At 41.9% G+C, this 22,434-nt stretch overlaps 1 protein-coding gene and 1 long non-coding RNA gene across 3 annotated transcripts in view; one reads left to right on the top strand and one right to left on the bottom strand.

Annotated features, from left to right (window-relative positions):
- Positions 1–2,866, bottom strand: part of flrt1a (fibronectin leucine rich transmembrane protein 1a) — a 56,167-nt gene extending 53,301 nt beyond the window's left edge. For both annotated transcript variants that reach the window (XM_040049849.1, XM_040049847.1), the window contains exon 1: positions 1,967–2,866. The gene's annotated coding sequence lies outside the window, so the exon portion shown is untranslated. The remainder of the gene's footprint in view (positions 1–1,966) is intronic.
- LOC120745158 lies at positions 1,968–21,642 on the top strand. Its single transcript, XR_005698573.1, has 3 exons — positions 1,968–2,079; positions 7,740–7,814; positions 20,644–21,642. It is a non-coding gene; the product is annotated as an uncharacterized LOC120745158 (long non-coding RNA).
- Positions 21,643–22,434: the final 792 nt, after the last annotated feature.

The raw sequence follows: 22,434 nt of genomic DNA on the forward strand, positions 1-22,434 counted from the left end.
ATGAATTAGAAAGCCGCACTATTCAATAACCATGTTAATGACCGGGCATCTAATAGCACAGGAAAAGGCCGCATTGTGCCCGAGCTCATCGTGCAATTGCAAATCTCAATTGCTTGCCTCTATTGATGTATGATGAGGAAATGCAAATCAATTCAGCAATGCTGTGCAGCATCAGCATCACAGCTACGGAGCAACCACCGTGGATTCTTAAGGCTTTAAAAAATTACCAAAAAAAAAGGTGTGGAGAAGTCACAAGAGTGAGCGATGTAATCAGTGAGGCCATTCAACATGCCTGCCATCATCACTGCCAGTCGCAGGCTTCGGTGCCAGCAAGTCAGAGGGTAACCTATCCAGGAATACCTCTTCCAACTTTCACGAGATGAATTCCTTTGGAGATGCCATCTGTTTGTCTATCGCTCGAGTGCCATGTGCACAGGTTAGATTAAGTTATTGCAGCAGGCATGTCTCAGGCCTGTGCAGTTCCTTTTTCGTGTGTGTCCTTTTTTTCTATTTCTGCTCATCAAGTGCCCCTCTGTGGACTTTTGTCAAAGGTTGCTTGTAAAGTTCACTAGGCTATTCAATAAGCTGCAGGCGAAATTTGGTCAAAGTAAGATGGGGTTGCTCAACCTCATCAAATCCTTCCATGGAGAGAGACTAATACTTGAAAATGGTTTTCCTCAGAGTTGCTAAAGACACAGTTTGGCGCAACGCAATCTGAGAATCCAACAGACAGATAGGCAGTGTTTTTTGCAGGAGCCAGTGGATATCCGGCTCTCCATTTCCATTTACAAATACAGAAACATTTTTAAAACATGAAGCTGGCATAGCAAATGTTTATCTGATACATTTGGGGGAAGGGAATGCCGGCCCTCTTTTGAGAGAGTCCGAAACTGAGTCAGTCAGTAGCACTGTTCCTCAAACACGTGAGCCCCAGAGCCCAAAGACTTGTCACAGGTTCTGCATATTCATGTGTAAAAATCTATTGACGACTGGAACCTGTGCAAATACAGGACATTTATATTCTGATGGTGTAGAAAGACCCTGCAAAATTAGAATCTCTCCCATTCTGTCCACTTTTTTTGTTCATCAAAGCAGTAAGTTGAAAAAAGCTATTAATGCACAAGCAACTGTTTCTCTTCTTGTTGGCTTCAGTTTGTTACATCTTGTGCTGATTCCATCTCTTTCCCCCAACTTAATGACATTTTAATCGGCATACATGGCCTGAGAGTGGCTGCTGCGTTTGGAATATGTGCACCAATTCTGTCCGCAAGCCTTTATCACACAAGTCAGTCAAAATTTAGCAAATGGGTGGGGCTTTTACAACTCACCTGACCAACTTTACAGTCTTGATTCATCCAAGGAGCTGGGTTGAGGAGTATACAGGGCTTCAGTAAACTGACTGTTTTGCAGCAAGACTCAGTTGCACATTTAAAAAGCACACAGTTCCTCCACATCCACATTACACATGTAAATATGAAATAGCTCAGCTATATACTTACGCCTGTCTGCTTCACTAAGCTGGTTTTTCTTTGCATGTAGATGTGCGCCAATCACCACCTAATCCCCGTAGATTTTATGGTGTGCCTTCCCTTTTGTTTGAATATATATCCAAGCGGGGCCTCCGAATCGAAAACCACTGCTTAGATATATATGTGTGTGTATAACTGCCAGCTATCCACTGAAACCTGCATCCTCAATCAAGTGGTTTGGCATTTGCAAAGACCCGATTGTATTGTTTCCCAGACAGACCTAATTGCTTCTTGAACCGTGGCACAAACACAAAACCAATATATGCATAGTAAAAAATAAATAAATAAAATAAATAAATAAATGTGTGTGTGTGTGTGTGTCAGGTACTTGTTGGGCTATAACGCGCCATAAAACAGATGATTTCTTTTTCTCTTTTCCAGATCAGATGATGACAAGCATATTGGCAGTCCGCGCACATCAATCAAGGCTCACCTACCGGATGATGCTGCTTTCGGATGCCACGCTTTTCTCTCGACTGTTTGATGCAAAGTCCCCGAGATTTGGCCGCCTCTGTCCCCGCACGGGTCCTCCGGTGTCCTCCAGAACCAGGTGTGACCACAATCTCGCCTTGTTGTATTCCCATATGTTGTCGCCAGCGTAATTATGAACGCTCCAGTTGATCAGTGACTGGATACCCAGTGTGATCATGTGCTGCCAGCTCCCCTCTCTCTCTCTCTCTCCCTCTGTCTACTCTCTGTAACTGCTCCCTCCGCCCGATTATCTCCCCGCTGCGGCACTGGCTACATGGAAATACGGAGAAATAAAACGTGCCTGACTCGCCGGCGAACTTGTGCGCGTTATTATGGTAATTAGTCACCGGACCGGTCCGTGCCCGCTCACCCGTGCATCTTTCCAAAATACCCTGGCTCTCAGCTGTATCTGTTATTTGCACTCAATAAATTGCCCCCGAGACGCTGTTTTATTTTTTTATTTTTTTCCTGAAAGAGGGAGAGAAAAAAAGAAATCCACTCCAATGTGCCGACTGAGACTGAAGAAGAGGAGCAGAGGAGAGAAAGACTGAGGCGTAAAAGGATGGATAGGATTAAAGGAGAAGGAGGAGCAAGCTGAAACATTTGTGAACGCTTTTCCTCTATTTGCCATTAGAATGAGACTGAATCATACCGTGCACATTTCACAAATCTATCTATCTATCTTGCAGCTCTGAGTCATTCTCCCTTTCTCTCTTTAACTAATGGAGGTCCCTTTTTTGTCTTTCCTTGTTCTCTATGATTAGATGATCATACTGTAATTAGAGCTCCACTCTGATCTGGGAAGCATGTTTGCCAGTTAATGATTCTGTCCAACCAGGCACTGTTAGTCCAACCCTTGACAAAGAACATTTTTAAAGTGGCCCTCAAATCTGTTCCAGTCCCCAGAGTGATGTGGACCACAGCTCTCTGTGGGAGGAACTGAGTTGCGTGAGCACTGTGTAGTGTGGAGCTCGCTGGCAAGGCTGAAATCAGAGCAGCTGCTTGCATCTCAGTTCTCTATCTAAAACCAATACAGCTACAGAGCTGTCCACGAATCAGCTGGCGTGTTTAGGTTTGGCATGCCCTCACCTCCCCTTTCATTATACGTACATAAAGTATGCTGTTTCCACAGCTTTAATATTGTTTCACGCCCCTAATTTATATTCTGTGGGAGGCAGATTTTTATACGTAAAAGGCAAACCTGTATGCAAAAATCAGTGGCTCTCATAAGAGCAGAGCAGCAGTCTGTTGCATTACTGTAATGATTCAGCAGGACCTTGAGAAATGAAAAATTCAGCTCTTCATAGTTTTCAATGCCATCACACACTCCTGTGCTCACAGCGCATCAAATTTATGTCAGTGCTTCTCGGGGAAACAATTACTGTAACATCCGAGTGGCAAATAAAGCCTGACAGAAAGGCAACGAGAGCCGCAACCTAAACAAAAACTGTTTGAGTCGTGTCGTTCCTCAGCTCCGTGCCATTCCTCATCACTTCACTTGATGCATATCTGCTGTGTTTGGAAATGCGCCGCTTAATAATCCTAATCTGAATGATGCCCACGGTGGAGTCACAGAGCTCCAACCGAAGCTGCCACGCTTTCATAAAAATGCTGTGACATGTGCTTTGAGTAAGAAAGCTTGTTTGTAGCTGTCAGAGTTGTTTATCAAAGGCGCATGCCCCTGGCAAACAGTGTCAGTGCTGAGCTGAATGCGCTCGCTGCCCTTAGACATGTGTCACAAGAAACATTACCCCATCATCAACTGAGCTATCTGAGATTATGTGCATGTAAGTCATCGATGGGTGCAGTCACTGCTGTGGCTGCTCTGGCAGGTCCAGAAAGTAGCTCTGCACTTGATTTCTTTTTTTCTTTTTTTTTACACACCTACTGTACAGTCAATTGGTAAGACGAGTAAAGCTTTATGGACTATGTTCTTCAATTATGTGGTTGTCTGTGCTGCACGCTGAGGCGCTCATAGCTCTACCACAACAGTGATGTTTCACTGTAATGTCAGCTGTCTTGTTTTAGTGATGTTGGTGTGCCGTAGTTAGCACTTTTTAAATGTGTTTTGGCTGCCAGGCTACATTTAATTATGTGCATTAAATATGCTTAGTTGTCATAATACAGCTCCATAGTTTCTTATGTGTTTAGGCTGATAGTGTTGCTGTCCTTGAAGACAGTGTTTATTTGCTTCTCATCATTGCTAGCTTTTCAGTTTCAGTTTTTTCTAATGAACTGCTGAATAGCTAAATGTGACTTTCTATTAAGAGGGCTACATTGTAATCATACTGCAGATTTAGTGAGAGCTCGGGTGTTATGTAATGCTCTTTTGGTGAATCTTAATAAGGACCTTATATTGCTCATTTAAAGCTCAGTGGTTTTGTTCTGGGGCTCTGCAGGATTCACAGTTCAAAATAATCTTTATTCATTTTCTGCTATACATCAGTTCATATTAGGTCTGACACTCCCTTTATGCCAACTCTCTTCTCATTGGCTGTCCCTGGTAAACAGAAGGTTTGAACAGCAGGTGGGCAGGACTTCTGTGCTCACAGCCAGAGCTGTGTGCCAGCGATGATCATATTAGAAGTATCCACTCTCGCTGATTCCACACTGATCGAAGAGTCTGAACCTTTTTGGCTCACAGGAAATAGCTGCAGGTACTCTGTGTTTAATATGATTATCCACTCTTGTAAAAGTATATACAACAGTATATTTGACAGAAAAAAATGTAAGGAATAACAAGTCACCTTAAACACCACTGAAACGTAGAGCAGTTTGCATTAGCTTTTATTATTCTAGTTGGTTGCAGCATTCTGCTTTATATCATTAAGATGTGATGAAAAATATGGTGATTGAGATCATAATCCTCAAAGTCACCTTTCCCCCTAATCTGTAGGAGTGCCCAGCCAGCATCCAGGATTCAGCAAAGGAGTGAATCTAATGTCTGACCCCCTTGTGACATTCACTTCATCTTTTTTTGTTCCTCCTCTCCCACCGCCGTTTCCCTGCATCAACGCCACGTTTCTTCCCTTATCCTCCCTCTCCATGGCGTCTCAGTGGGAGTGGGAGTGTAATTACGCAGTCAGACGGTGTTTACAGACGCAAAAGCGCCTTAATTTATTCCAACAGTTAGCAGTAATTCCCTAGTTTAATTTATAGCTCCTCCACCCAGTGGGAAAACGAGAGAAGCAGATAGTGAGAACGAGGGGGAGAGAGACGGAGCATATGGACGTTATATTACAGAATACAGTCGGCTACAACTTCTACAAGGCGCGCGCACACATAAAAGCCATCACTGGCGATTTTACTGCACATTTAGGTTGTGCTTTTTCCAATCTGCGCCGGGGCTTAGATTGCTGTCACAGTGGAGGGAATGCAAACAAAAGATTTTCATGGTTGTGTTACTGGTAGCTGCAAGCTGTTTGCAGTGTTACTGTTTGCAACCATTATGCATTAAGCTTAAGCGGACGGCAAACTGCTATTCTTGCCAGTTCTGTCTATACAGCTTGTAAAACATGGAGGGAAACTTGGTTTAGTTTGTCTTGACTGTCATTTATTTCACACCGTGAGTGAGTAACAATTTAGTATTACCAGTGTGTCACGTTTCTCTTCTTGTAAACAGATTTGCAGCTTGTTTCAGACACGCGTTCCCGTGAACATGGGCTCTTTTCAGATCAGACGAGTATTTTAGTGTGTTTTCTTAACGTAACCCCCCGTCTAAAGCTCTGAAGGCTGGTTAGAAAACTGGCATTGATTACATTCATACTGCCGCCTCACAACAGCTACAATGGCTCTTATTGACTTTTTGGAAAGTATGTGAGGCAAGGTACAAAACCTTAATGACCGCACCAAAAGACTTATGTCAAGATACCCAAGAAAAACAGCCTGCTGAACTGTAGCAACTGGCGCGGAAACACGGCTCTCCATCCTCAGCATGAAAGTGCGGTATTGATGTGGTAGTTGAGTGCAATTTAAACAAGTAGAAAGGAAAAGGAACAAGTTGGAGAGAAACAAGAAAGCATGAACCAAACCTTTCTCGAATCTCAAAGCCACCGTCAAGGCTTAAAAACATATTTGAAGTTGTGAAATCTTTAAAACTTGCAGCAAATCATGTAGGTAGATTGAGGCTGCTTAAAGAGCCTTTACATTGATGCAGACTCTAAGAGAAGCCTTGCTTCCTGGACTCTTTGCTCTCCTCTGCTTTCATATGTTCTGTTACCATGCAGGGGGAAAACACTGAGAAAACCCTGGCTTCTACAAACTGGACAGCCTGGTTTTGTGCTTAAATCCTCACACATGGGCTAATATAATTCTAGAATATACTTAACTTTCTGGATAGCCAAAATAAAGCTTAAATAATAAAGCTATTAATAGGAGCGTCAGAGTCAAAGCCACAGGGGGCTGATGATGAATGTAATCGATTTTATTTCTAACAGAGAAAAACACATTAAGGAAAGCAATGGCAAATGAAGGCAGAAACATGGTTCTTTTTTGTGCAGATTTTTGGTGAAAACAGAGATACTGACTGCTGTGCTGACCGGTTACATGTGGCTGACTTCTCTAGTGATGAACCACCAATGAGGAGTTGATGTGGTGCTGGGTGGAGCCACTGTTCTGTCACCACAAGGAAAAACGAATCAGCTACAGAGCGGATATACACACAAGCACGCTGAGTTCAGCAAGGGAAAAAAAAGATCATGCACACTTCAGCAAATACGCTGCATCTGTCACGAGTCACACATGTCAGCAACAAAACCACATGAGTATGGCAAAGAGTTGGCTTGTCGGGACGGGCTGCAAAATAATCATGCCAGAGTCGGTGATGTTACTGGGGCGTCCTGATGAGTCAGTAGTCAGCACAGAGCTTGGAACTGTTCATGAGGAATCTTTGAGGAAGCTTCTGTATGGGTAAAATATTTGGAACCCTTTCAAAGGCTTAGCTACCAACAGAAAACAATCACAGTGGCAAAATAAATAGTTCGTAATTAACTAGTATAAAAGAGAACATATGAAGAATCTCAGACTAATCCCACCTGTTTTTAACTTGACACTCCCAGATGTTTTTCATTTTCGCAGTTGTAGTTTTCAGCAACACTGACTCGACTGTGTCCTCAGATCTTGAGCAGCACCTTCTGGAGCCATGAAGGGCTTTATACAATTTTGTTTTCTCACAGTAGTACTTTCCAACAAACTGAAAACAGGCTTTGATGTTCAAAATCAGAGGCATTCCCTTTTTACACTTTTTCTCGCTTCGGCATTGCTTCGGCACGTTCTGCGCAACGTTTTTGAAGTTCTCAGCTCTGAAGATGCATTTCCCAAAAGAATGTGACACAGCAAAACAGTAGAGAAACTGCAAAGCAGCTCCACTCACCACTTAAAACCAATTTTTATCAAGATTTGTGGGCCGTGAAGAATTTTTTGCCACCGTAACGGCAAGTTCTTTTGACACGGTGTGAAACCGTGTTTATAAAATGTTTGGATGCGTTTTTCAGAAGGGACATTTAAATTTGCACGAGTTTTAAGGGAGAGAAAACATTTTTCTCCAAAGATCACACAACAAAGTAAACTATAGTTACAGTAGTGGTAGAAAAAATAAATAAGTAGAAATAAAATGTATAGCAAACACTTGCAAAACAGAGCTTGGAATCGGTGGACTAGATTCTCAACAACATCACAGCTGATGGGGAACCATTGATGCTGCACGCTTACCTATTTTTCCTTTTCTTCTCTTCGCTACAGATGCTTGCTCCGCTTCCACGTCGGTGGGGAAGACTGTTGCCCCCATGAAATGTTTATTTGAGCGGGCTCCTCCAGGTTTGTAACTGTTGCTTTACAGGGATCAAGCTCTGTAAAAATGCTTTACAATACTTGTACGACTTATATCTATAGGCTTGGGAGATTCTCACAATTAGAAGGACTCTTATGCATATGATGAATTGCACAGTGAAATGGTTCAAGCATATATGGAGAGTAAAACTATTCATCTGATTTATACCACAAAGACTTATAAATCAGTACCAGTTCAGATTGTAAACACAGCATTTGCCTAAATGTGTTAGAACATTTTCAAATTCTAATAGAAGAAGACAAATGCTCTTTCTGATTTGTACAAGTGTCAAGTGTCAGCAATTTCACACATTGCTTTCACCACTTCAGCTGCTGAGTAATTGAGCCAAACTAAACGAGCCAATCTAGTGGAACAATATTGTGGCCACTTTTGTGAAGCAAAAGTGAAATCTGGGCTCTTGAACTGGGTGCAGAAGAGAATGCAAAAATTAAAATGCAACAAAATTTGAAGAGGCTTCCCTGCTTTATCTAACCTCCCATTACACAGAAAAAAACTCATAGCCCACCCCCACTAACCATTGTCACTTATACAGTCCTTCCAGTACAGTTCTATGGTAGTGTTCACGTCACCCCTTTATTAGTTTATATTTCATTTCTAAGGAGACAGACTTTCATGTAATTTTTTAAAGTGACCTGGAGAAATATTTCTCTGGGACTTGTGAAGGTTTTTCCACAACTTTTCTTTGGACATTAGCTGCTTTTCACTCATTTTCAGTCCAATACTTGTATCTGATCATTTTCAGATAAATGTTAGTTTGTTTTCCAAGCCATTTAAAACTGACCTATGAATCCTTCAAGTCTAAAAGAAGCACCTAGCAGAAGGAATGAACCAGTGTTGTGTCTACACATATAGGAAAACTTAGCAAGAACCAATTTTAAACTGTATCTTCAGGCATTTTACTACCAGCCTGTCACAAAACATAAGTTGTTCCCATTTCTTTAGTTAAAGTCATGAAAAATGCCAAAGATAAAACTGATTGAAAGGCATAAAATAATATTTTTGCACCACAAAGATGATTCCCAAAGAGATATTAGCCAGACGCCTGGCATATCTCAGCATGGTGTGCAGTATGTCTTTAAAACATTTGAGGGAGCTTAAGAAATAGAAGAAAGTCTGACAAAGACCTGACACGGGACCTGGGAGATGCACCTGACCGTGCAGGTGATCCATCTGCTGTTCACCAAAGCCTCAGAGTTATACCAAATTACACTAGAACTGGACTGAAAGTCAGTGGCAACAGGTCTGATGGAGTGATGAGTTTTGATTCATATCACTGTCTGTGCCTACAGCCATCTGGAAAACACACATTAAAAGCATACCTGGATAGAGAAATCCCAAGTGGAACGCTATCAATCATGGATTGGCCTCTCCAGAGCCCGGACCTCAACATTACTGAAGCAGTGTGAGAAAAAAAGCAGCCAACATCTAAAAAGACTGAACTATTCACAAAGACTACTTCAAGAAATTACAGGAAAGCTTGCACAAGAGAGTTCAGACTGTGTTAAAGAACAAAGGCGGTCATACCAAATAATGACTTTCAGGCTCGTGAGAATTGCACAAACTCTGTTTTTGTGTGATGCCGTTTCTTGTTTGAATCAATTCCTGCACCTATTACATGTTTCCCTAGAAGCATATAAAGAAATGAGCAGTGGCTGAAGACTTTAGCACAGTACGGTAAATTCAGTTTCCAAGCCTATAAATAACCTGCAAACATTTTGTGTAATGGGGCTCATCTGATGAAGAATTGCTTGACTAAAGTCAGTGTTTTGTGAGCATGCATCAAATGGTCCACTTTCTGTAGAGAAGATGTGAGATTGGGTTTGTGGTGTCCAGGAGTTAGGCTGGGTGTGTATTATGTGAAACACAACACGTGATAAGTTTTTAAATGCTGCGTTTCTTCTTATTTACCCCCTTCGGGTAAATTTTTTTTTAAAAAGGTGTAAATCATTTAGTTTCACAAAAAACCCGAAGACCCAATAACACTTCCTCATAAAACACAATCACAGAATAATTTGTGGATAATACATTTAGTGTACAGCCTGTGAAGCTTGAAACAGTGGGCCATTTCACAGCCAGTTTTACTATAAATGGCTCAAAGCCTTCCTCGTCTTAAACGCATTTACATATTCAGAATTGCCACAGCACAAAGATTAAAGAACTAAAGGTGCAATTTTCCTACCTGTCACATCATCCAGTTTTAAACAGCGAGATAAAACTGGGGAAAGTATGTAACAGTCAAGAGTCTCATTCATTTGAAAGTAAATAGGTTTGTGAGAACCATAACAATGTCAGCTTTTCAACCATATCACTTCTTTATGGGGCCTCAGACTATAAAAACTATCACCCTCTCCTCTTTGTCATTTACATTTCACTGTTCATTCTCCACTGAAATCACTCATCTGGCTTCAGTTTCTCTTCAAAGACGTGTAAAACAAGCAATGGATTGGCGAAGCATGTCGTTACTTAAACAGGATGGAAAAGAAATATTGTGGATGGGAAATGTGATAAGCAGGCATGTAGGGAAGGAAAGTGTTAAAATGTTCGTTTTAATGTTCAATTTAGACTTTAATTTGTCTTTTTTCTATATATGCAATCAACAAGCCACCTCACTGTGCTACAAAGGGTAGTGATCCATTACTACATGATAACAGTCATTCTGACTGGATGAGTTGAGTCAGACCACTCAACTAAACACAAAGCAGCTGTCAAATTCAACTCAAATGACACGAGCTGCCAACTAACAAATGGAAATCCTAACTGCTTCCTAGATTTTGTTTGTCCTTGGGGGCAATTTAATTATATTTATAAAACTTGTGTCGGCCTCATCTATTACGCCTGTCCTTGTTTCCCCTACTTCCCTAAATGCTCCTTCCTGCCGGGCTTGCCGAGAGAGAGGAATTACAGTCGCACCACACTCCTTTAGACTGCAGTGGGGGGGTTACTGTCAACACTCTGCGCTACTCTTATTTTGCCGTAGAGCGCGGCATTTTCTCCCCCGGGACTCACCTAAGCGCCACCTATTTACAGAGGCGCGCATTCTTAAATCCACATTGTAGTTATCATTTGTACCCCGCAGAGGCAGATGTGAAACATTCTGGGCACAATCGAGGTTGGCACAGCAGGAATAGCGAGCTTGAGATAAAGTGAGAAGATGGGTGAGAAATATTCAAGGTTTAGGCAGAGCTTCCACACATGCTGGAGGGCCAGTGGACAGCAAGAAGCCCGCTGATATCATGTATATTATTATTTTCAGTAATTCCAAGTTTTATTTTTAACCATTAGAGACAAAAATTATTCATTGCCATCTCACAGATGTACCAAGTTGCAACAAAAGTTTAATAGGCAGGTCTCAAACTCATGATTCAAATATATTCAGGCTTTGCTTGCCAATCCCCCTCTCTCTCAGTTTCGTTGCTGTTCTAACTGGAAACCCTCAGCCCGATATCTCCATTTAAAAGAGCAAAATTATTATTATTATTACTTGAAAACTACCCACAAGATGCCCCAAGAGGCCACCTATTGGGGTTGTGTATTTTACTGATAACAGCCATGGGTTAATGGGTCGGCGACTATGATTTTAATATACTGTTTGATAGTATCCAGTCGCTATGCTATAAAGCTACATTGTCATGTGAACTTGTTAAAAATGCATCAGAGGAACTGTTGCACTGGGCGCTCTTATTCTCAAACACATCCCACACTTGAAGACAATCAAGCTCACCGGTGTGCCAACTGTGTATTAATCAGCTCCTGTAAATATTCACCCAGAAATAGAGATACTGCACGTTTTGGCATTGATCCGATACCAACTAAATACAAGTGGAAGCGATACCAATACCAGCGATACTATCAATGTTTGCATCGATCTGCCTACCTCTCCCACTATGTCCAGCTGTTTAAGGAAATCATTTAGCTTTTTTATAAGTGACGCAGACATCATCATGCATCCAGGGACAGAGTGACCCAGGCTGGATTTGTTTTATTTTTAATGCAATGTTCTTACAATAATTAAAATCTTAAATACATCCTTTAATAGTAAATAGAGGGGGAGTTATTCTCAGCCTAAATCTCATTCCCCACAAAAACTATAATCAATGTTGGTTTTCAAGCTAAATTACTTATCAAAGATTCCTTGTTGATGATTTCCAATTAATGAGCTAATTTTCCACACCGCTGGGCCGACTTACCCTGTCCCACAGCATACGGGACAGAAATACTGGAGGCAGGGAAGGGAGATTTACCTCACAAGTATTTTGACAGGGTGTGCACCAGCGTCAACGGGAAATCCTCTCTCATTACACACTAGCTGCAGCCCACTCACATAGCCTACAGTACACATACAAATACAACATAGCCTGAATAATTATTCAAAGACTAGGATGTTAGCTCGAGTTCAGTTCACTTGAAATCAGTTCTTTGAGTCTCTGGTTTATGTGTTCAGTAGAAGAAAATTTGGTGTTAGTGCTGAAACCAGGACTCTATTAGTTGATAAGTAATCTCTATAAACATGCAGATTTGTGCCAGAAGCTTTCAGGATTTGATTTAGCTGCCTGTAGTCTGAACAATAATAATAATAATTCTAAAAATTACCTTTGAATAGAAAGAGAAATTTAAGCTAAGACATCCTCACTACCCTAGAAGTGTCAAAAATGTTGCCCACCACTCCCAGATCTGATTCTATCATCCATCTGTCAGTTTTCCTAACTGCTTGTCCAGTTCAGGCTCACTGGGATTGTGGAGCTTATCCCAGGAGTCACGAGGTAAAAGGGGGGATACAACCTATAGAGTTCACCAGCCTAATCGATTGCTACCACATTCATCTGTTGGTGAATAAAAATGTAATTGATCCAATACTGATGAACTTAAGCCATTTTTAAGAGTTACTTAATATTAGCCTTATCATCAGGAAGTTATTGCTTCGTGCATGCCGACAATTTCACACTTTTTTGTTTTCTGTCATTGAAAATTGCTTCGACCTGTCTCAGTGTTTGGTCTTAGCGGTTGAGTAGGACAGGTCGAAGTCTCTTTCTATACCTTTTTTAACCTGTGATGAGCATTTGTTAAAATTCCTGCCATAAATGGTCCAATAAACCATGTGAAAGAGGGGATACTCATCAGCACTTCTTCAGTCACTGTCTCACTAACTACACATGCTGCATAAATATAAACACATGTTCAGGAAAAGGTCCTTGTTTCTGATATGATGTCACTCTGAGAAAATTCGGGTTGACCCCAAGTATTAAACTACTACTACACTGTTACACCCGTCTCCCTCTCATTCACACAAATGTATGCGTGCTTCTGCTGATTTTCATTCCTCGTCTCTAGAGTGGATACCTTCATCTCTCCATGTGTGCCTTACTCTCACTACAGATTAATCCATGAAGCCTGACCTCATCTGTCAACCCGACCACCACTGAAAACAAGAAACCATCCCTGATCTAATCCCACCTCCACCTTGTTGTACCCATGCATGTCCTGCACTAGTTTCTCAATGACTCCTGACTCGCTCATGTAGTGTCACATTTCCTCTCTTGGCAACCTTTCATATGCTTTGTCTAGATCCACACTGTGCACTTTCAAAGCAAACATCACGTCTCTAGTGCTCTGTCTTGGCATGAAACTATACTGCTGCTCACTGATCGTCACCTCTCTTATTAGCCTAGCTTCAGTAACTCTTTCCCATAGCTTCATGGTGTGCCTCATCAACTTTACCCTTCTGTAGTTGCTACAGTGCTGCACATCAGCCTTGTTCCCAAAAATGAGCGCCAGTACACTTCTCCATTCCTCAGGCATCCTCTCACTCATCATTTTAAATTGCATAGCCAAGAAGTCCACTGTCCTCTCTCCTAAACATCTCCATGCTGGACTGATCTCCCTTCTGTTCTTCATTCTCTTCATAGCTGTCCTTAATTCCTCCTTACTAATCAGCACTTCTTGAGTTACTAACTTTCTTCCATCCCTCCTCCTCCCCTCTCTCATCTCCTTCATTCATGAGCTCCTCAGAATACTCCTTTCACCTTCTCAACACGCTCTCTTCACTCATTAGCACATTTCAATCTCTTGATCAGCGTAGATCAGGCGATCTCTCTGCCTGTCCAATTGATGCAAGTCTTTTTCTCCTTCCTTAGGGTCGTCATTTCCTTTTCCTTTGCCACCTCTCTCTTTGCTGTATGCCTAACCTCCGAGTACTCCCGTCTACTTTCTTCATCCTCCCGACTGTCCCACTTTTTCTTTGCTAACTTCTTGTATGCTTTTTTGTACTTCTTTATTCCACCCCCAAGTCTCCTTGTCCTCTTTCCTCTCTCCAGAGCATTCACCAAACATTGTTTTGGCAGTCTCCCTCAGTCATCTAGAGGCTCTTCCCTACCATCCAGAGCCTGTCTCAACTCCTCCCTGAACTTTCAGTCATTCTTCCATCTTCATCTTCCACCATTTAATCCTCACCTCTACTTCTATTCACATCCTTTTCTTTATTTCCAAAGGCACCCTCCCTTAATTGAACCTATGTTCCTCCCTCTTCTTTGAAAAATGTCTTCACCACAGCCATTTCCATCCTTTTTGCAAAATCCACTATTATCTGTCCTTCTGTATTTCTCTCCTTAACACCGTACCTACCCCACATGTTCTTCTCACCTCTTTTTCTTTCACCTGCATGTGTATTAAAGTCTGCTCCAATCACCAATCTCTCCCTCGGGGACACTCTCTACCATCATCCAGCTTTCCTCAAGAGCTCCTCTTTCACTTCCTACTGTGGGCATTCACACTGACAACATTCAACATCATCTCAGCTTTGAACTCATGATCCTGTTTGACACTCTCTCCACCCCCACAACACCATTTACATGCTACTTCTCCAAGATTACCTCTACTCCATTTTGCTTCCCATCTACATCGTAGTGAAGCCGTTTGGATCCACCTCCAGTGCTCATGGCCTTGTTTCCCTTCCACCTGGTCTCCTGCACACAGAATGCATCTCTCTCCCACATTTAGAGACCCTACTCTCACCTCCTTTCCTTCTCTCTCGCTACATCTAAGCATCCCTTCTCCTTCCTTTCAGGTACCAGAGGTTGTCATTGTTGACCTAGATCCTGACCAATCCAGTAAAAAAATCTCATTCTTAATTATCTGCCTGTTTGATTTGGCAACAATATTATGCCAGATGCTCTCCCTGACACAAACCTTCCCATGTGTGCAGACTCTGGACCAAGACTAGGAGTACACTGGCTTGTGATCACCCTTTCATTGCTGGGTTCTGAGAAACTGTCTAATTAATAAGCACAAGCATTGATGTTTTACACTAAAAACGAAAAAAAAAGCTTTCCTTTCTTCCTGACTTTTTAGCAGCAGACAGATTAGTTCCCATTTTTACATCTTTAACTTTGTTGTCCTTTTTGCGTCCCATCTCTTTAAGCTAAGTGCTCTACTTTTCCTCATTAATCTGCAGCCTTAAATAATAAGAAGCAGAGGAGAACTATCCGGGCTATTTGCAGAAGACTTAATAAATGACGTTGAGGCTGATAAATCATGAAACTGGCCCAGCCTTAAACAAAGTGGATGACGCTAACTGAACAGCAGATAGTGACTACTTATTGAGTTAACCTGAGAGAAACAAAAGGATCAGGTACAGCAAGGTGCTAAGCTCTAAGTTAACAGCGGAAAAAATCTTCTTGGGTAGCGAGAGACAGTAATGTGAGACGCCTTTAAAAGTCTTTTATGTGAAGAAACAGTTTCGGTACTACAGCAAGAACCAGCAGTGAGAGAAACTAAGCGTAGCTATTGATCCAGTCATCTCCTCTGCATGTGGGCAAGGAGTCATGAGTGCAATGCAGTCCTTTATTTCCACTAACCTACATGAAACAGTTTTATGGCAGAAGGAGGCAGAAAGGCCTTGGAGTTAGCAAGGAGGTCAGCGCTGCGTTCAGCTCCCTGGCGCAGTAAATGGCTTCATGCCAAGCTGTGAGCACAGCTCTGGATGTTGCCGTTGTTGATTTTCTGTCACACCTTTCTCATCGGTCCTGCCCAGTGCAACATTTGCCAGAACTTTAACAGCTTCAAAAAGGTCATCGGGGAACGCCGTCCAGCCTTTTATACCTGAATGTTTACAGTAAATGACCTCAGTGTTGGCTTAACTAACTGGACTTTTTAAATTCAATTAAGCGTGACTCAGTTTAAGCCAGAGAGGCTGGCCACTGTTCCTGCAGAGTTTAAGATAAGGGCTGCTCTATTTGGTTTTCTCTTGTATTATCACTGAAACCCATGCAAAGACCAAAGCCAGCAGTGTGTTTAGATGCATTCACATTGCACCTCATTGGTTTGGGAAAATGGCCTAAAGGCAAATGTGCCGACCTCAGTGTACTGTGTAGATTTATATGCTGTTTTAGAATAACAGTTAAACTATGAAATAAATCAACCTGCCGTAGTGCTCTTATTATTTAAACCATAGCCTGTTGTTTTGAATCCATTGTGTGCTTTGTCAATTCATTAATTCCATTAAAAGACAGAGCATATGTTTCCTTAGGAAGCCTGCTTTTTATCCTGTCTCCACCTATAATTCATAACATACGGCCCACCGGCAGCCTATTTTAGTAACCTACAAATCATTGAGCTCGTCGTGCCACCAGAGAATGTGAATATGCACATAAGAAGCATTAAAATGCAGACGGACCTACAGTAAGTCACAGGGATTACTTACAATGATGTGTCCTGATGACACAGGAGGAGATCACTGAAACAGTCCAAACAGTGGTCTGATGTTACACAGACATGATTTGTTTGCACAAAGTCAGTGTGAACATGAGCCGCACCTGAATATAAACCAACAAATGTCTGGCTTGTATTCTGGTTTATATTTCTATTTACATTCACGCTGAATATGAAAGATTTGATTCTGTTCCTCACGCATGATGTAACATCTCAAAAAGAGGCTTACAAGTGTGAGATGAGGAAATTCTTGTATGGGCTCAGGAAAGCAAAGATTGTCTAGTTTGTTACGAGCGCAAAGCACATTAGTGGACACGGCACCAGTTATTTGTCAGTAACTTAACACAGAACAATATAAACGGGTTTTGGAGCAACATATGCAGCCGTGCAGACAACATTTTGTTTATTTCACCAATAAAATGCCGGAGCACATTTTGCTCACATTCCAGCAGCTCTGCAGTAGAAGAGTCCAGGGGCCAAAAACGGCCTCTAGCAGCACCAGACCTGTCACCCACTGAAACCGTTTAGAGAACAAAAAATATGACTAAAGAGGCCTCCAAACTGTTGAGCTGCTGAAATCCTTTCATAACTACAGCAGCTGAACTCCTCAGTTCCCCAAAGCTTGTAGTGATGTTAAAAGAAGGGGTGATGCAACTTAGTGGTAAACAAGCTACGGCCCCAAGTTTGCTGAAATGTCCTGCGGGACTTTAATGCTAAATGAGAATATATTTCTCACTAAATAATAGATATTCTTGGTTTGAACATTGTATATAAGGTTGTAGTACTGTTGCTGGATTCACACAACGCATGTCTGATAAGACACTTCTCTTAGTCCCAGTGATTTATTAGCTTGTGTTTACTGACACCAGAGCCCGTATGTGTTCCCTTAAGTTACTTCTTTAAAACAGGTCACAGATGTGTAGTGTCATGCTCTAAAACAGCCGATATCACTCAAACAGGTGCACGTGGATTTGCCTAATGCACGTTTTGCGCCTCAAATTTTATTTTTGATATACATACATTACTTTTTGTATTTCTGGGAGCAGAATGATGCTTGTGGAAAAGACTCTGACTGTGCCTGAGTCATTGCAAACAAGCAACATGTGCAACTGAGTGCAGCAGCACGGCTAGTGTAAGGGTGCCACATTGCACACAGCCATAGGGCATGCGTGTTTTTTTTCCCCCTGCATATTTAACCTACTGAATACTAAACATATCATTGTTCCTTGACTTAGAAAAGTCAGTGCACACAAAAAGCCTGCCCTCTGTGCAGGTAAGACTAAGAATGATGCATTCCACAAGTTAAGCAATCCATGAGGAAGAGATAAATTAATAATGAAGCTACCACAACAGAGATTTCTTCGTTTATTGTGCCGTCAACCCCTCCTTCCACCTCAGTCGCTCACAACACATACACACAGATGCACACATACACACTGGCAACCACAATTCTCCTGTATGCAGCAGAGGAAGCATCACAAGGGTAATTATTATGCTTCGTTGTTTGTGCACAAGGGCAGGAATGCATTTCATGTCTCCTTCCGCAGCTTGTGCCACTTTCAGCAAATATGGGGTTCCTGGATGTGTCACTGCTGCGAGGCTTGACTGATAGCTGCAGGCGCTTCTGAGAGCAGCTGCACACATATGCATCAACTAAGAGTAATTTGGAGTCAGTTAATAAGAGCAGGGAAGATTCCACAAAAGACTGGCTGTGTTTCATGTGAAACGGTGGGTCCTGCGTGCTGCATGTTGGCCTTGTGTGTGCCTATAAAAGCACTCATGCATTACAAGGGCTTGACCCAGATCACAGACAGACATAATAATGCATGACAGGTTGTCCTTTTGAAAGCCACGTGTCCTGAAAGGCAGACTGGCCATTCACAGCCTTCATGTCTGATACTAAAGGAACAGACTACCATGAACTGCTGAGCTTCCCTTTAAAATTCAGCTTGTTTTTATTGTGTCTTTTCTCGTACACATACTGTGCAAAAGTCTCGAGTCAGCCTTCATTTCTATATATTTTGCAAAGAAAAATCAAAATAGGTGTTGGAGCATGACACAGAAAAGAGACAGAAAGGGAAAAAACAGTGTTTGTATAATTATAACCAGCTTGAAAGTCAATGTTTGGTATGACAGCCTTTATTCTTCCACGCAGCCTGAACTCTCTTGCCAAGCTTTTCTTGAAATAATCTTCGGGATTCATTTTTCAGGCTTCTTGAAAGACATTCAAAGTCTTCTTTGGATGTTCTCTATTAAGACTGTCCCATCTATGCTTCAACAATGTTGAGGTTCAGGCTCTGGGGAGGTTGATCCATGACTGATAGTGTTCCCCTGTGTGTTTGTCTTACCAGGTATGCTTTTATTGGAGATAAAGTATCTGAATTTCACAAGCAGGACCACACCTCCAAACACGCTGCTTCCAGTTCTTATCTATACCTGTTCCCCCAGTTCTGGTTATGGTTATGGTCATTGAGGTATGAGTGAAGCTGGGAGGCAACAACTTTCTCAAGGATTTTCAAAATAAAGGGGAGGTTTGATATGGGGCGGAGATTATCAAAATTATTGGGATCTGCACCAGGCTTTTTGAGATTTGGAGTGACAGACGCAGTATTCAGGGATGGAGGAATAATTCCAGTGTTAAGGGAAGAGTGGATACTAGTTATGAGAGGAGCCAATGAAGGAAGACAAGCTTTAACTAACCCAGAGGGAAGAGGGTTGAGCTGACAAGTGGATGATATTTGATACATCAGCTATGGAGGGAAGAGTAAAACACGAAAATGTCTGTGAGGAAAACAGAAAGTCTGCTTCACAGCTGCAAAAGTCAGCAGAGTCCATATGAGAGGAGAACGAGTCCGGAGGTTTTGTAACTTTACTAAACAATGAAAAGAGAGGCCTGGAGTTACCTTCACAAGAACTGATTAAACAAGAATAGTACACAGATTTGACTGAAGCAATGCAGTCCTTATACAACAAGATATGACTGTTATACATTTCTTTGTGTATGGTAACAAGTAACATATGGTAACAAGTAACATAGTAAAGTAACATAAAATCATGAAAATCATGTTAATAATGAAATGATTTCCAGGTTTGCAGTATTTCATGGTAGTTTAAACTGTACTTTTATGTGTTCATAACTCAATCAGTTTTAAAGATCCCCAGTGCAACTGGCTGAACTGGAGCCTCAAACCATTGCACAGCCTCCACTGTCTTTCACAGATGGCTGTACACACTCACTGCTGCACCTCTCTCCTGACCTCCTCCCTACGTACTGGTGAGGATTTGAACCAAAAATGTCAAATTTGGATTCATCACTTCATTGAGACCCGTTGCCACTGATTTTTAGTCCAATTCTTCTGTAATTTGCTCAGCCTCTTCTTGCTGTTCCCTTCCACTGAGACCACCTCTGATGCGGCTTCAGTGAACAGTAGAAGGGTCAGAGGCATCTCTGTGCCAGGTCTTTGCTGGACTTTCAGACAGATTTTATCAGCTGTAGATAGTTTTTGTGTCTGAAGATACAATTTAAAAATGGTTCTTTGCAAAGTTGTCTGTCGTGTGTAGACTCAACACCGGTTCATTCCTTGAGTTAGCCTTTCTTAGGCTTGAATGACTCACAGGTCAGTGTTAAGTGGCTTAGCAAGGACTGGACCAAAAAAGAGCAGAAAAGCAGCCAGCCTCAACAAAGCTTGCCTGTTAGGCTTTTATGGCATAGTGAATACATCAAACAAAAGGAATTGACCTCATATTGAGAGTTTGTCTTGTGGCTTTAACTTATGTAAACATAATATATTATATTAACAAAAAGCCCAGCTAAGATCTTATTCCAGTTACAGAGAAGCTCTAAAAATACTCCGAGGATGTGCTAACACACACCAGGATGTCAACTTAAGCACAGTTTCCATGGCATCTGTGAGCATATTCAGATTATATTTATTCATTATAAATGGGGACGTGTGAGCACGACATTAAAGATGCATACGAACAGCCTATTCCAAAGACTTTAAAGGCACTCCTCGCCAAACAAACACAGATAATGTTTTATTCAGACAATCCCGTGTCATCAAACTGTAACAAAAATTCCTCTGCTTTCAGCTATTCCGAGTTAATGAGGCTGAATTTATCCTCTGAGTGGTGTCAGCACAAGGACATACTTCATGTGGAGAGGCACATCATCCTGGTAAAACATTTACATTTTATGGTTCACATATGTGACCTTGTGAACAGCCGCTCAACGGTTTGGCTTCTCTTTTAAACATTAGTCAACAGGCATTTATTTCTCTTCATTTCCTGTGCTTAACGTTGGGCTTTTGTGACGGTGAAACATCAGCGGACTGCTTCTCAACTTCTCTAGAGCTACAGCGAGCAGAGGAAGAAGCGTTCCGCTAAATTCGAGTTATTTCAAACGCAGCTCCCCTGCTTCCTGAAGCTCGGCGGCACGGTGGCCCTGAGACTACTGCATAAATATAGGCATGCAAACAGAGGGAAAAAACACACGGAAATCAAGAAAACATCTTTATCAGTATGACAGCGCACACTCAGCATTTAGGGGAAAAAAATACTGCAAGGTGAAGAAAACCCCAGGAAATAGAGAAAAAAGCAGACAGCCCAACCAAACAGAAACAACACATCAAAATACAGAAACAAGCTGCAGATACAGGACGTGCATGCAAATGTGGAAAAGCACAGAATACACAGACACAATGCAAGCTGTGCAGACGATGAGAGGTGGAGTTCACTTCAGTGAAGCGTCTGTGAGTCTGATTTCATGATTTGGATATCATGTAGAATTATCTGTGTGAATGGGTGGATGACTGGATATGTAAAGCGCTTTGGGGTCCTTAGGGACTAGTAAAGCGCTATATAAATACAGGCCATTTACCATTTACCATCTGCAGTGTACAGCAGATAAAACACAATGAAAAATCAATAGTATGAAGGCTACAGATATATGAGGTCTATGTGAGGGTTCCACATGTGTGCTGCACTCAGTGGGTGAATCTATGACGCTTCCCAACGATCCAGTTGAATCCACAGTGCACGCTTGTTGGTATTCATCTCTCCATAATCTCGACTGTTAACGTTTCTGGCTGTCTCCGCGAGCATTTAACCTTGTCAGAGATAGGCTGGGATCCATTAAGATTTTCCTGAAAGGGTTGAGCATTACTGGCTCATTTAGAATGACTTCCATTTTTAATAAACTGCTCACAGCCCCGCAGATCAAATACCGAGGAGGTGCACTTAACAATGCCGGGGAGATAGATATGCCTCATAATTTATATTACACAAAAGCTGAAGAAATCATACCAGTGCAGCCTCAACGATTCCTCCCCTGTTGGTTTTGTTCTCTTCCTTCCTCCTCTTTGTGAAACCTCTTTTCACTCCGCGTGCTTTCAGCTGGAGGTATTCAACATGTTTAAAAGCTGCCTCGTCATCCTTTCAGGTTTGCCCCCGCTGAAGCTCCAGTGTGATTTTTTTTTAATACATCGCAGTAATGTTTACCTTTCACTTTCTTTCTTTCTTTTTTCTTTTACAGACTTGGATTATTTGTTTGTACATGGCATCCCTGCTGCCAGCTGAATCTGTTAACAGCCTGAGCGGGCTTGTTAAAGGGTACCACTGAGGAGGGAAGATATCCTGTGATGTTAGGTTTTTACAGTGAGCTTAATATTGCGGCGGGCAGGCGTGTGGCGGCACAATCGTGCCTAAAGATGGACGTGTGCAGGGAGGTAATGATAGTATCTCATCTGAACCAGAAATGATGAGATGAGAATAAAGCCGGGCAGGGTTAACAGCGAGTGAGAGGGCTGAGGGGTGGGTGAGGTTAATGGAATTGGTGGAGTAAAAAGTGAAGGGGAGGCTGTTTGAATGGTTGGCGAATTGAAA

This window comes from Simochromis diagramma, unplaced genomic scaffold (genome assembly GCF_900408965.1).
Source record: "Simochromis diagramma unplaced genomic scaffold, fSimDia1.1 OVJJ01000050.1, whole genome shotgun sequence".
In the NCBI taxonomy this organism is placed as follows: domain Eukaryota; kingdom Metazoa; phylum Chordata; class Actinopteri; order Cichliformes; family Cichlidae; genus Simochromis; species Simochromis diagramma.